Consider the following 14,554-nt stretch of genomic DNA (forward strand, 5'->3'; position numbering starts at 1 on the left):
TCAAATTTTGTCTACATTTAGTCTCTTTTTTCTCCTTTAGGAATTAAGTTGAAATTGGTATATATATATATGTATACATATATATATATACATATATATATACATATATATACACATATATGTATACATATACATACATATATATGTATACATATATATACATATATATATGTATACATATATATATATATATACATATATATATACATACATACACACACACATATGTATAAATTTGGAATTTTACTCTCTGCAATCTAAAGAAAAAAGATGGGAAAAATAAAAAAATATATTTAATATTTCTTTCCATGAATGTGCAACATTGGGAAATTTCTCATGCAATGCATGAGGCATTCTTCTGCATGAGAAACAGGATGCTAGATTAAATCTCCAAAACCTTTTAGTTCCCGTACTTGCTTTGTCACATTCAATCTCCAGCAGTTTGTGTTGCCTTTTTCCTATTTAAGAGTTTTAGATCAGCTATTGAAATGGACATCCAAAATGTAATCTCAGGGAAAACAATTTGCATAATATTATATTAGAGGTTTTCTAATCTTGCGGAGCATTAGAATCCCCTGTAGGGTTTGTTGAACAGATTCTTGTGTGCTGCTCCCAGAGTCTGATTTTCTGGCCATTATTGATAATGCATTTGGTTTCTGCTCCTGTAACAGTGTGGTGAAGGGGCTCTTTCATTATAGCTTCCCAAACTCTGAAATTCAAACACAATTTTCATTACATTGCTTCTTTACTCCTTAGAGTAGCAATTTTAAAGTACTAGAAATCTCTCAAGGAAAGAATAGGGAAAGATAATTTGGGGGCATGAGGCTCAGTGGAAGAGAAGGGCAGGCTGGAGGGCAGAGGACATGGAGTCCTGTGATATCAGATCTCTTAGCAACCACTCTTGGGAAAGAAATGCAGAAAAGGAGAGTGGAGGGCAACTGTGAAGAAGCCATTTCCCCTTTCTAACCTTACTTCAGTAAGCACACATGTGTGTAGCCACTCATCCCTCAGCTCAGCCAGATGCTTGAGAGGTTCTGTCCAAATAGCTTTGGAAGCAGCCCCAATAATCCATCAGTATGGCAGCTCAGTATTCTCCCAAGGCCTGCTCTGTGGGACATAGGTTAACTCCAAGTCCACTGGGTTCATGACTCAAGGAAACATTTGAAAATATGGGGCTGAGGAAAGCACACCTGAAATGGGAGTCAGGAGACAAAAATTCTAGTTTTAGTTCTGTTGTTTATTACCAAAGTGACTTCCTTAATATCCATGAGCATTAGTTTTGTTTGTTTGTTTGTTTACTCAAGAAAGTTTGCACGAGATGGTCTCTTTTAGGTCTTAATGTCCAATTTAGGTGTTAATCTATTATGAGAGGGCTGAGTCTGTGGCAGGAAGCTGGTTTCTGATCAAAGTTCTGCTGCCTGCTGTTGACAAGTAACTGTTGCCCAACTCATTTGGTGAGATTCTGTCTCTTCGGAAAAAATCAATGGTTTTGATGAGGTTGGCAACATTGCTTATTTCTGCTATTTGCTGAATATTGGCACACCTTCTGTTTTTACACACTGTAGATTAATCTCTTTATGTTGCAAAGTATAACATTAAAGAGGCTGGGACTTGGAAATGTGATATGAGTTGTAAACCAATCACTGGATTCCTACCTGTTTGAATAAACGTTGAAAATTCTCTTGTACGGTTGTTCAATTTCCTGATAGAGTCTCAGGATTTTGTTTAGTCTGTTTTCTTTTAATATTGTAGTTATTAATGCTATTAGTATTCTGATGGATATAGATTCATAGGTAAAATCTTTTATTTTCAGGAATAATTAATAGCTTAAACTCAATCTGCCCTAAATAAAAAGATCTTTCGCTCTAAATGTGCTTCATTTCCTGTATTTCCTAACATTTAAAAAGAGATACCTTTGTAATCACCTCTGATCCTTTCTCTTACTAAATTCTCCACATTTTAATGAAAGGCCAATTTTGCTTGGCTCTACCTCTGAAGTATCGTTATATGAGCCTTACTGCCCTTGACTCATTACTTCTTGCTTATACCACTGCAATAACCTTCTCTCTATCTTCAATCTTTATCCACACCACTTTATCATCAGTAGGGTAATTTTTCTAATGCACCATTCTGATCATCTCTCTCTGCTTAAGAAACATTAATGACTTGGTATTACTTATAAGATTAAATCCAAACTTTCTAGTGGGACTTTAACATTTTTCTTGTTTGGACATGGCTAACATTCATACATTTATGTGATTCGTACATTTATGCCATTCCTGTGGTCTTGAATGTTGTCTCCCCATCCCTACTTCTGTCTGGCAAAGTCCTACTTATCCTTCAAGGTCAAACCCCTAAGTGTCGATCATGAATACTTACCTGAGCATTTTACACCTAAATAAATGCTCGTTGGGCTAAGCTCTTATAGTAGATCTTATTGCTTTAATATTATGCTACTTTGTATTACTTCCATTCTTATTTTTTCTTGAGTGTTAAGTGCTCCTAGTAACCACTGGATAGACTCCAGCCCTTAAAACTGATGCAAATTTTACATGTATTTGTGTATTTCTGGTAAGAGCAGCTGTATCTTTAATCAGATTTTCAAAAGATTCAACAACTCCAAATGGTTGAGAAATAATACTATATTGTAAACTCTTTGATAAAAAAAGATGAATTTTGCCAAGTGAAAATTTAGTGCAATATCTTCAACATAATCAAATAAATAATTTCTCAGTAAATAATCAGCTGGGTAAGAATTAAATGAATATTACATTTAAATACAGTTTAATTGAAGAATCCTCTAAATTTGTATTCAGGATCATGTATTGGATTATTGTTAAAACTTGCCCATGTTTCTACATATCTAGGATAAAGAGGTTTGATACAGGTGGATACTGTTTTACAAAAAGGGCTTGTTGCTGTTTGTTTGTTTTACTAAGATCTTGTGGGATTTGAACTTAACTAGGATATATATGGTATATTTGGATATTATTAGAAATCCCTTTGGGTCCTTTGAACTATTCTTATGGCCTCTGATTCAGGTGGTAGTCTACATTAATCTTCAAGTGGAGACCTAGGATCCAAGGCAGATTTAAATCTGTCTGAGTGTCTATGGTGTGGCTTTGGACTGAAACTAGTCTTGGCTCTCTGTCTTCCCCTTGCACTCATTCAATTCCATCATACGAATTTATATTTAGACACACTCTTGTTTCTCACAAGCCAACACATGAGGATGTACTCTTGGCAGATATGAGCACCCTCACCCTCAGCAGCAGTTTCTCCTGTATTTACCCTCAGCCTACTTTGCAAGAGAGTTTAGAGGATAACCAGGCCTGAAGAACCAATGTAGAAGCAAGAGATGGCTGGCAATTTACCTGTTGGTTGGCCTGCTTTTTCTTGTCTTTGAAATTAGGGAGTGGGAATTATTTGCAGATTTACGGAGGGCTTGCCAAGGACAGTAGGGAGTGATTACAGATGACGGAGAAAGTGCTGGCAGCCTGAGAGGGGTTCCACATACTCTGACTTATAGTTTCTTTAAATAGAGGGCTGCCTCTAGTATACAGTAAGTATAAGTGATAACAGAGACAATAACTCTCTTGAAAAATACATTTTCTTTTTTTTTTTAGAATATTGCTTAACTTGCAATATTTACTTATAACAAACTAGAATTAATCTAAGGGCTTATAGTTTATTCAGTTTATACTCAAGAGGAGACCATTTGGGATTTGTAGCTATTCATACGTTTTCATATATATTGTCTCATTTACTCTTGACAATAATTCTTTGAGGCATGTAGGGACAATATTATTATTCACAATATTTATAATTAAAAAATTGTTTAATTTTTATTTATTTTTGAGAGGGAGGGAGGGAGAGAGAGAGAGAGAGAGAGAGAGAAAGAGAGAGAGATTGAGAGAATGAGCGAGCAGGGGAGGAGCAGAGAGAGAGGGCGACAGAGAGTCTGAAGCAGGCTCCAGGCTCTGAACTGTCAGCACAGAACCTGACATGGGGCTTGAACCCATGAACCGCGAGATCATGACCTGAGCCAAAATCAGAGTCTTGACCAACTGAGCCACTCAGGGGCCCCTTTTAGAATTTTTTTAAATGTTTATTTATTTTTTGAGAGAGAGACAGACAGAGTGTGAGTGGAGGAGGGGTAGAGAGAGAGGGAGACACAGAATCTGAAGCAGGCTCCAGGTTCTGAGCTGACAGAAGTGCCCAATGAGGGGCTTGAACTCACAGACTGTGAGATCATGACCTGAGGCAAAGTCGGACGCTTAACCCACTGAGCTATCCAGGTGCCCCATTATTCCCATTTTTTAAAAAAGAAATGTATGCTTAGCAGAATAAATAACTTAACCAAGAATCATAATTAAATTTCAAATCCCCTAGTTCTGTGCTTTTTCAATTACATCATATAATAACAATAACTATTCTTAACTCAGTTATAGCAATCTGTAACTTGTGGGTAATTTTGGGCGAAGAAAAATTTCTTGGACAAAATAAATGGCACAGGCATTTACTTAGGGACCATAAATACTTGTGAATCCTCTGATAATATGAACATAAATATTACTATAAAGTATTCCCATTTAAAGATAATAACATTAATTTCATATATCTCTACACTAAAAGTTCTTTTTATTTTGAGTGAAGAAGGGAAGCAACAAGATCTTACCCTCTAGAGATATTTGTGTAAAAGATATGGGTACTTTTCAAATATTTTGAGATAATTCTAAATGCAACCAGTGTTGAGAACTAGTGGAGGAAAGGTAAGGTTGGAAACAATCAGAGAAAGATTCCAAAGGCTGGAACCATGATAGTGGCAGAGGAATGGGAGAGGCATTTCTAAACTATTTAAAAGGAATGTTGATCAATTGAGAATAAGGAGAGAGGTCTATGTTCAGTCTGTAGTTTCAAATCTGCTTACAGAAGTGACTAATCTTGGCAGTAATCTGGTTTGATGGGATGGGAGTAGAATAGAAAGACATTGATGGCCTGATTTTAGACATAAGATAGTTGTGGAGATATTGTTAAACATACAAGAATAGACTATTCCCTGAGTGATTTGTTGTAAACCCTCTTCTATTAGATTGACAGTTACAAAAAATGACAGCTTTTAAAAAAAATTAGTATTTGATAGACAGGTTCTTGCAAATGTTCGCATAGGTCCATTCTAAATTGAATAAATTAGCAAGTACTATCCTATTATTCCTCCCTCTGATGGATTTAAACTAAGTAGAGCTGATGGGAGAAGAGGTATCCTTGAATGGTTCTTGCCTAGAAAATATTATCATAGGGCACCTGTTCATATTTCCACTCTGAAGTAACTTAGTTTCTTAGACCATAATTATATTGGCCTTCATGCGTAGGTAGTGTAGATACTATTTTTACATGTACAATGGCCTCATTATGTGACTTGTTATTACTTTTGTCCTTTTTGGGGGGCACAGGGTTAAATTTCGGCTGGGTGGGACCCTCTGTGTATATTTTGTGGCTACAGACAAAGCAGTATGAGGCGTTTCCTTCTGTTCATTTTCCAGGGTATTTCTGGGAAATCAGACCATGAAGTTTGCCCCAGGAAATTGTTTCTTTGTGGCCAAGACCAGTGTTTACACATTCTCATTGAGGCAATCTTTAATAGGCTGTTTCATTTGCACACAAATTGCCCAAAGAAGGTATTTTTACTCTCTTTTCTAAAACCTTGGCATTATAAGAATGTATTAAAACAGTGGCTCAATTGTGAGAGGTTATCCAGAGCTGAAGGTTTGAGGTTACTTTTTAAGAATGCCATACATTTAAGCATCTAAAATGGCTTAATCCTGTAGATTTCATGTATATCCTTCATTGGAGGGATGATTCCTTTTTATCTTTGGGGTGAAAAAATAATAAAATGTTTAAAAACTTCCCAGTTCCATGTTTGAATTTCAAAAAAATTTAAGAGGAAAGTATAGGAGAATATTTAGCTCTATTTTACCAATAAGAAGGGCATGACCTTGGCCTGGAAAGGTTAAACCACTTTCTCAGTGCTCCACAGGAAGTCAATTGTCCAGCTGAAATTAGGACCTTGGAGAAGGATCTTTGGCTACTTTTATTCCTTTACATAAAAAATTCTAAAATATTAGGGGCACCTAGGAGGCTCAGTTGGTTAAGTGCCTGATTCTTAATTTTGGCTCAGGTCATGATCTCAAGGTCGTGACATTGAGCCCTGTGTTGTGCTCCATGCTGAGTGTGGAGTCTGCTTAAGATTCTTTCTCTCTGTGTCTCTTTCCCCCTTTGCACCTTCCCCACTTGTGTGCATGTGCAGTCTCTCTCTCAAAAAAATATTTCTACAATATTATATCTTGCAGAAGTTTAACATCAATCTTGAAAAAGTGTAATGATATACTGTGAAAGTTTAGGCAGAAAACAATCAAACCTCTCTTTGTGTTTAAAGCAGGAATATGACATTATCCACTCAAGAGAGAAGCCTTGAATGGCCTGGTTAAAATGACTTTCTCTTTGTTTCTTCTTTGTCTCAACTAATTGTTTTATAGTACATCTGCTTTTATCACATTTTTTTCTCTGCACTATTTTATGACCCTTGGTAACATTTATTTAATTCGAGATCTTCCAAGTATATGGTGACATATCAAAGGATAGGGAGAAGATAAGGATGAGGTGGACACTCACAACTTTTCTCACTGGAGGTTGTTATATGGTAGGAAAGTATAGCATTGTCAGAAGAATGGAGAAGATATTATATTAGACCAACATTCATCAATATAATGTTGGGAAAAAATTTCTCTTCCAAGTTAGATTTGTACTGGGACATTTCCTCTCTCTTCTGAGTTGATGAGAACTATGTGGTCCAGAAAATCTAATTCTCTCCTCTTTGAAGTTATTCTAGACTCCAATTATCCATGTTGGGGAGGATGAATCCTAATAAGAATAACATACTTGGTTATATGTTTTTTATCATAATTAAGGATAATTCTGCTGGAAGCATTTTTATTCCTTTTTTTGTTGTTGTCAGAAAGATTTGCAAGAGTTCAGTGATGACTCAGATTTATTGTTTATATAACTATCTTCCTTATTTTTTCATTGGGATCTGCAGTGAGAAAGCTAGGAGAATGGGAGTTGTATGTGAAGCTCTTTATCTGGGATCTAAGGGTAGGGTATGTTATTTATATCTCCAACCAATATTTCTGGGTTTCCTGCCAGAAATTAATTTTCCCCAATATTTTTTTCTTATCGAGTAAAATGAAAGATGAACAGGTTCTGTCTTCCTCCTATATTGATATAATTAGACATCACAGGATATTGGAGAAAAATGATTGCCATCCTCTTGCTCATATGTTTTTTTAAAGTTTATTTATTTTGAGACAGAGAGCGAGAGAATGAGGGAGGGGCACAGAGAGAGGGAGAGAGGGAGAGAGGGAATCCCAGGTAGGCTCCATGATGTCAGCACAGAGCCCAAAGCGGGACTTGATGCTGTGAACCGTGAGACTTTGACCTGAGCGAAAACTAAGAGTCAGACACTTAACCAACTGAGCCACCCAGGTGCCCTGATCATATGTTACTTATAGAATTCTCACCCAATGCTGCATTGTGAGAAGGGCATGTGGTTGGTCCACTGATGGTCTAATGATTTTGATTCATTCTCAGGTCTCCTCCTTTTCTTAATTCTTTCCTTATTACCCTTCATCAACTATGTGATCACATAACATGATCTAGACATCTAAAATATTTGAGCACACAACCCCAAACACATATTTTATTTTCATTATAAGATTATATATATATGTATATATACATACATATGTCTATATTTTATAATAATTAAAGAAGCAAAAGATAAATCTAAATAGAAATAGAAGTTCTAATAACTTCTTATGTATATAAAGCACACAAACACAATGGGGTCCAAGGAATAGTTCTTGGTATCCAAATTCCAAAAAGACCCTGGGTTATGTGCATACTGTGGCTAATGAAAACGTTACCCATGGTAGGCCCTCCAACTTATATAATTTCCACTGAGACTCATGGCAGTTTTACATATACATTTATAAGGGGAGACTCAAACACTACTACTGTTCTATATCTAAGGGGCTAAAGTACTTTCAGGAAAGACTGTTTAATCTTCTTGTGTTTGAAAAACATAAAATGAGGTGATGACTGGCAAATGAGAGCAAGCCTGTTTAATATTAAGATTATGACGTAAATTGACAAAAGCTCAAGCATTCCAAGTCCAAGTTGCTAGGCACCTTCTTCTTGCTCCCATCTGAGTATAATGATGTATTGTCAGCCTTAGCTGAGGTACAAAAGGGTTATTGGACCTTGGAGTCCATCTGCTCCCTGTGCAAAGGAAACAATTGAACTAATACTGCTTTCTCTTTTCCTTGGTTTCTTGCCACCTTAATTATAGTTCATCTGGGCTATATGTGTACTTGCTGCCTTGAGTAGAACATTTTCCAGAACTCTAAGAAAGCAGAGTGAAAGCTCAGGTAAGGGAATTGAAGCAGTTTGCAGTTAAGGCTTGGGGGAGGGTGTTCTCTGATGAGTCATCCAAGCAATCAAAGCAACAGCACATGGTATCCACAATTCATGTTGCCTCGATACTCACTATTGCCGGACTATTTTCACCGAGTTTTAAATTCAACATTGGTCTTGGTTTTTATTTTTAAATGTTTTGTGAGGGTGTGTATGTATGTTTTTTGTCAAGACTGGTATATCAGGAGTTATTCCTTTAAATGGCAGGAATAAGATATGAGCCATCCTATCTTCCATTTTTATTTGCCTATAATTTTTTAGATTAGTAGTCATCTTCCTGTTTCCTGCTGGGGGACACCTGGAAGACGTCTTGATGCACAAAGTGAGATAGGTATACCAGGCAATCAGGTCCTGTGGCTTGGATAAAATAGATTCTGGTGATGCAAATCTCCTGTGAGTTAATGTAACTAATTCTTTGTACCATCAATTTGAGACAGGTTACTGTACCACAAATAAAAATTGCTGCTCTAAGAGTAAAATTCTGGTAATTCAAGGAAGATTTTGCAAGAGTCTTTCCTTATCTATTTATAAATGTTTTCACTGTGTCCAGAGTGGCTGTTCCTTACTCTGTGCAACTAAGGACTCTTGAGAAGGCTTTGGACAATCTTTTCCTTAAAACAGAGCTTCTTGTTGCATTAGCTCCATCCTCCCCAACCTGCTGCCCATAGTATCAAAAATACTATGTTTGGATCTGATTTTGTGTTGTGTGAGCTCTAAGAAATTTTGATTCCTTTAAATAGGAATGTAGTCGAAAAATGTGAACAAGCTATTTGCAATGAATATAGGTAATAATACCTTCACTCTGCTCATTGTTGGTAGGTCTGACTACATTATTTTATAGCTAAAATTTTTTTATTAGTAAATTTATTGTTTAAGATTCATTTTTTCTCAAGAAAATTAAAAAAAATTGAACTTGAACTTGAAATTTGTCAATAGCAATTGGATTGCTTGTAATAGCCAACAGTATATGAAGGCTCTGGTTCGCATTTGGTTTTAAGAGTGCTGCTTATGTGCCAGATGATTGAAATGATGCAATGGGAATAAATTAGTAGTTTCCCATACTGTCAGCTCATAAGAATCACCTGGGCCTCATCCTCAGGTGATTTGGATTGGAAAAAGAGGGAGGCAAGAAGTTTGTCTTTGATTAGTCCAGGTGATTCTGAGAATCAAACAGATATGGAAACCTCTGGAGGGATGGTAAATATTTTCTCCTTCTAGTTCTAAAATTCATGACTATTCTCTATTTCTTATTTCAAAATAATAAATATTTAGAGCTAGAAAGCATCTTAGAGCACATTTGGCCTGAACTTCTCATTAAAAATAAAATATTTTTACTCATTCTGCCACCAGTCTCCCCTCTGGTAACCATCAGTTCTCAATAGTTAAGAGTCTGTTTTTTGGCTTCTCTCTTTTTTTTCTCTTGCTTGTTTGTTTTGCTTCTTAAACTCCACATATAAGTGAAATCATATGGTATTTGTCTCTGATTGACTTGTTTCATGTAGCATGGTACTCTCCAGCTCCATTCATGTCATTATAAATGGTAAGATTTCATTCTTTTTTTTATGGCTGAGTAATATTCCAGTGTGCATGTGTGTGTCTGTGTACCACATCTTCTTTATCCATTCATCTATCAATGGATACTTGGTTGCTTCCATAATTTAGCTATTGTAAATAATGCTGCTATAAACATAGGGGTGCACTTATCCCTTTGACATAGTGTTTTTGTACTTTTTAGGTAAATACCCAGTAGTGTGATTATTGGATTGTAGAGTAGTTCCTTTTTAATTTTTTTTTAGGAATCTCTATACTATTTTCTGCACTGGTTGCACCAGTTTGCATTCCCACCAACAGTGCAAGAGGGTTCCTTTTTCTCCACAACCTTGCCAACACCTGTTATATCCTGTGTTGTTAATTTTAGCCATTCTGACAGGTGTGAGGTGATAGCTTATTATAGTTTTGATTTGCATTTTCCTGTTGGGGGAAATAGGTGATGGGGATTAAGGAGTGCACTTGTTTTTTTTTTGAAGGCTCAACACCCAATATGGGCTTGAACTCATAACCCTGAGACCAAGAGTTGCATGCTCTACCGACTGAGCCACGCATGCAACCCAGGAGTGCACTTGTTGCAGTGAGCACTGGAATTGTTGAATCACTTTATTGCACACCTGAAACTAACATAACACTGTATGTTAACTATACTGGAAGTAAAATAAAATAGCAAGTGCAAAAATGGAAAAGTAGTGGTCAAAAGCAAAAGCTTAAAACTCAAAAATTTCCAACTTTTTTCTTTTTTAGAGAGAGAGAGCATGAAAGCAGGGGAGAGGGGCAGAGGGAGAGAGAGAGAATCTCAAGCAGGCTCCACACAGTGTGGAGCCTGACACGGGGCATGATCACACGATGGTGAGATCATGACCTGACCTGATATCAAGAGTAGGATGCTTAACCAACTGAGCCACTCAGGGGCCCAAAACTTTCCAACTTTAAAATAAAATTTTGCAAAAGTTAAAAAAAAAGTGAACCTTAATTTCTTAAAAATATAAAATATTTTTAGAATTATTTATAGAAAATTTGGAAAATGGACATAAAAAAGAAAAAAGAAAATAAAAATTGTTACCTCCATTCTCACCACTCTCTACACATTATTATTATTATAACTTTTAAATTTGAGTATCTTTGACAATTTACATTAGTGTCAGTTGTGCAACATAGTGATTCATCTTCTCTATATGTTATGCTATGTTCACAACATAATTATTATTTATACATTAGCAATTTTCCTTCCTTGTTCTTAAATATATATTTCTTTTAAAAATGGGAGTGCACTATACATATATGAATGTAGTATGTCTCTAATCTGCTATTTCACTTAATATATTTGGGAACATTTTTCATGTTATTGGTTCTTTAGGATCACAGAGTTTGGGGCACCTGGGTGGCTCAGGTCATGGTCTTGTCTGACTTTGGTTCAGGTCATGATCTCGTGAGTCTGAGCCCGGTGTCAGGCTCTGTGCGGACAGCTCAAAGTCTGGAGTCTGCTTTGGATTCTGTGTCTCCCTCTTTCTGTCCCTCCCCTGCTCACACTCTGTCTCTCTCTCAAAAATAAATAAACATAAAAAAATTAAAAAAAAGAACACAGAGTCAATGGCTTGTCTTTAACATAATCATTTCAATGAATGCCCTATTTTTGGTCAGTTAGATTATTTTCCATTTTTTTTCCTATTAGAAATGATGCTGAGATTAACACCCTGATTGAAAATTCTTTGTGTACATCCTCAATAATTTTCTTAGGGTAATTTCTCAGAAGATGAAGTTCTAGAAGTATAGTGTAATAGTTTGCAGCATGGACTCTGAACCATACAGCCTGGGTTTTTATCCAACTATTGATTTTGTAAAGTTGGGCAAATTTTAGTGTCTTGGTTCCCTGATATGTAAAATGTAGCTAAGTATTAGTACAACCTTACAGAATTTTTGTGACTATTAAATGAGCAAATCTACTTAGAGCACTTCAGACAGTATATGGAACTGAGTAGGAGTTCAATATTGGCCATTATTCTGGCATTAAGGCGAAGTACATTGGGAATCTTCTGTTTTTTGAGAGTTATTGCCACTGTACTTACAAAATTGTTAGAGAATTATTGCCATATTTTTCCCTCCAGAAAAGCTGTAGAATCAGTGCTCCCACTAGAAATGTTTATAGTCCATTTCCCTGCATCCGCACCAATACTGCCACCCTTTTTTCATTTATAGAGGAAGAAAAGTGAGGTTCAGTGGGATCAAATTCCTTAGCACTGGTCTCATTGTCAGGCATGGACAGATTTGGGACTGTAATACAGCTCTAGAGCGCCACAAACCTGTCCTTATCACAAGTCTCAATTAAGAATTTTACATTTGTACATATTAATGTACAGTATGTTGATTTGTAGGATTGATTGGAATTAAGCCTTTTTTTCCCCTCCAGATACAATGTAACCGTGGGAGCACTGGACAAGAAAGGGAGTCATTCTCCAGTGTACTGTGTAGCTAATTGATTGTAACTTACACTTTCCCACATCAGAAGTAGAAAATGGCATTTATAAATACGTGTGGAAAAAAAACTCGCTGAAAATGTGTAAGACTCCAACATTTTGTTCTCGGAGACTGAAATAAAAGTTGGTCTTATCAATGGGTCACTAGAGGGCACTGTGACCCTTCAAGTTTTCAAGTTGTACTGTTTGGAAAAGAAATTCTGCACTGTTTTTGATTTTAGGGAAGATTTTTGCTGGCATCCAAAAGAGTGAAATCAAATATGAAGAGTGTGAGAGGCACACAGAAATTGATACAAGACTGTGTATGAGCTGATCAGGAGGTTACCTTTTTTGGTTACAGGAAAATCCAAGTTTTAGGAGCTTTTAAAATATGAAAATGGTATGTTTTGATCTACCTTCCTTTCATTGCACGACAGTGTTCTGGTCTTGAGACTTCTCATTGTTTTTCCCCTCTGGAAATATTTTATGTTACTGTTGTAGCTGTGAGTGTCACCACATGGCATAAACCAGTACTTAGGAAATATGAATTTATATTGTAGTGATTTTAAAGCATGTTAGTTATTATATAACAATTTTTCCCCCACAAACTGACCTGGGTCTTTAGTAGGTACGTTAGAATTCATCTGAAATAGCTTCAATGGCATCCTTATTTTTACTTCTTTAAATCCTGTGCTGAAGAGAAAGCTCTTCTTCCACTTGATTTTTCCACTCGATTGCAAAGCCTGGGATTAAGTTAACAAAATTGGTTAGCAGCATTGCTTTGCCCTTCAAAGTAACTTTCCTGAAGGACTTCCTACTGAGTAATGCATCAAGAAGTATCTTTGTTAACAATTTAAACTATGCTTTCCATTCACACAACATAAAAACCCAAGAACATTTGAAGTTAATTTGATAAAGTTGCAAATGATTTACCAAATTTTTTCTATTGTATGTTTGTCATCGTGTAGTAGGTTGTTTAGAGAAAAAAAATCCACACATCATTAAGTTTGAGTTTGTTCTGGCCTTATTAAAGGGACATGGTTTAAATAAAGAATGGTTTTATACAGTCTTCAACAATCAGATGCTGGGTTCTTTCTTTTTTCCAATAAATAAATACATACATACAATAAAACAAAGACCCTTAATAGTATATTTAAAATATAAGATACTTCAAAGTATATTTAAAAAATAAAAGAAAGGCTCTTTCTGTTCCTGCTCCTATCTGGAAAATAATGGATTAAAAGTTATCTGTTCAAACTGATTTCCTTATGTTTCCTAACCAAACTCACCTTCCAAAACAGTTCGCCTCCCTCATCCCCTCCACATTCCCCTTATCTCAATTCAGAATTTATGTTGGGAAGATTCTTTAATTCTTTCCCTTCCTTCCTCCCTCTCTTTCTCTTTCCCTCTCTCAATAATCACTCTAACATGCTGCAGGACTCTATGTCCAATTGTATGTATATTTATTTCCTCATTTCTAGAGTGAAATTTTCTTTTTTTTATGTTTATTTATTTATTGAAAGAGAGAGACAGAGAGAGAGAAAGACAGACAGAGAGAATCCCAAGCAGCCTCTGCACTGACAGTGATAGCTGTCACCAATTGTGAGGCCATTACTGGGCAGAAATCAAGAGTCTGGCGCTTACTCCACTGAGCCACCCAGGCCTCTGGAAGAATACTTTCTAAAAATAGCCAAACCTTGTCATATAGCATGTTACCTTACCTTGGGTTCAAATCACCTTTCTGCGTATGGTTCATTCCTTTTACTGTCAAGGAAAACATTTTAAACAGTCGTGACAAGTCTTCCCCCCAGTATCAATATTATAGTTTCCCTTACGGAAAGTGAGATCAACAGTGAGTGTGTGTTATGCTCTTTGTTTCCTGGATTAGAAGAGCACGAGAAACTGGCAGTGAAATTAGTCGCCAGTTTAGCTTTTTATAGGACTATATAGATTTGGGGCTCACTACTTTAAGTATCAGTTTTTTTCCCTGCCATGGCACTGATCAAATCTGTTTCTGC

At 36.1% G+C, this 14,554-nt stretch overlaps 1 long non-coding RNA gene across 1 annotated transcript; it reads right to left on the reverse strand.

Annotated features, from left to right (window-relative positions):
- Window positions 1–253: 253 nt before the first annotated feature.
- On the reverse strand, window positions 254–13,281 carry LOC128314464 (uncharacterized). The gene is made up of 3 exons (XR_008296139.1): window positions 13,150–13,281; window positions 973–1,190; window positions 254–709 (listed from the first exon to the last, which is right to left on the reverse strand). It is a non-coding gene; the product is annotated as an uncharacterized LOC128314464 (long non-coding RNA).
- Between the last annotated feature and the right edge of the window lie 1,273 nt (window positions 13,282–14,554).

This window comes from Acinonyx jubatus, chromosome B1 (genome assembly GCF_027475565.1).
Source record: "Acinonyx jubatus isolate Ajub_Pintada_27869175 chromosome B1, VMU_Ajub_asm_v1.0, whole genome shotgun sequence".
NCBI lineage: Eukaryota > Metazoa > Chordata > Mammalia > Carnivora > Felidae > Acinonyx > Acinonyx jubatus.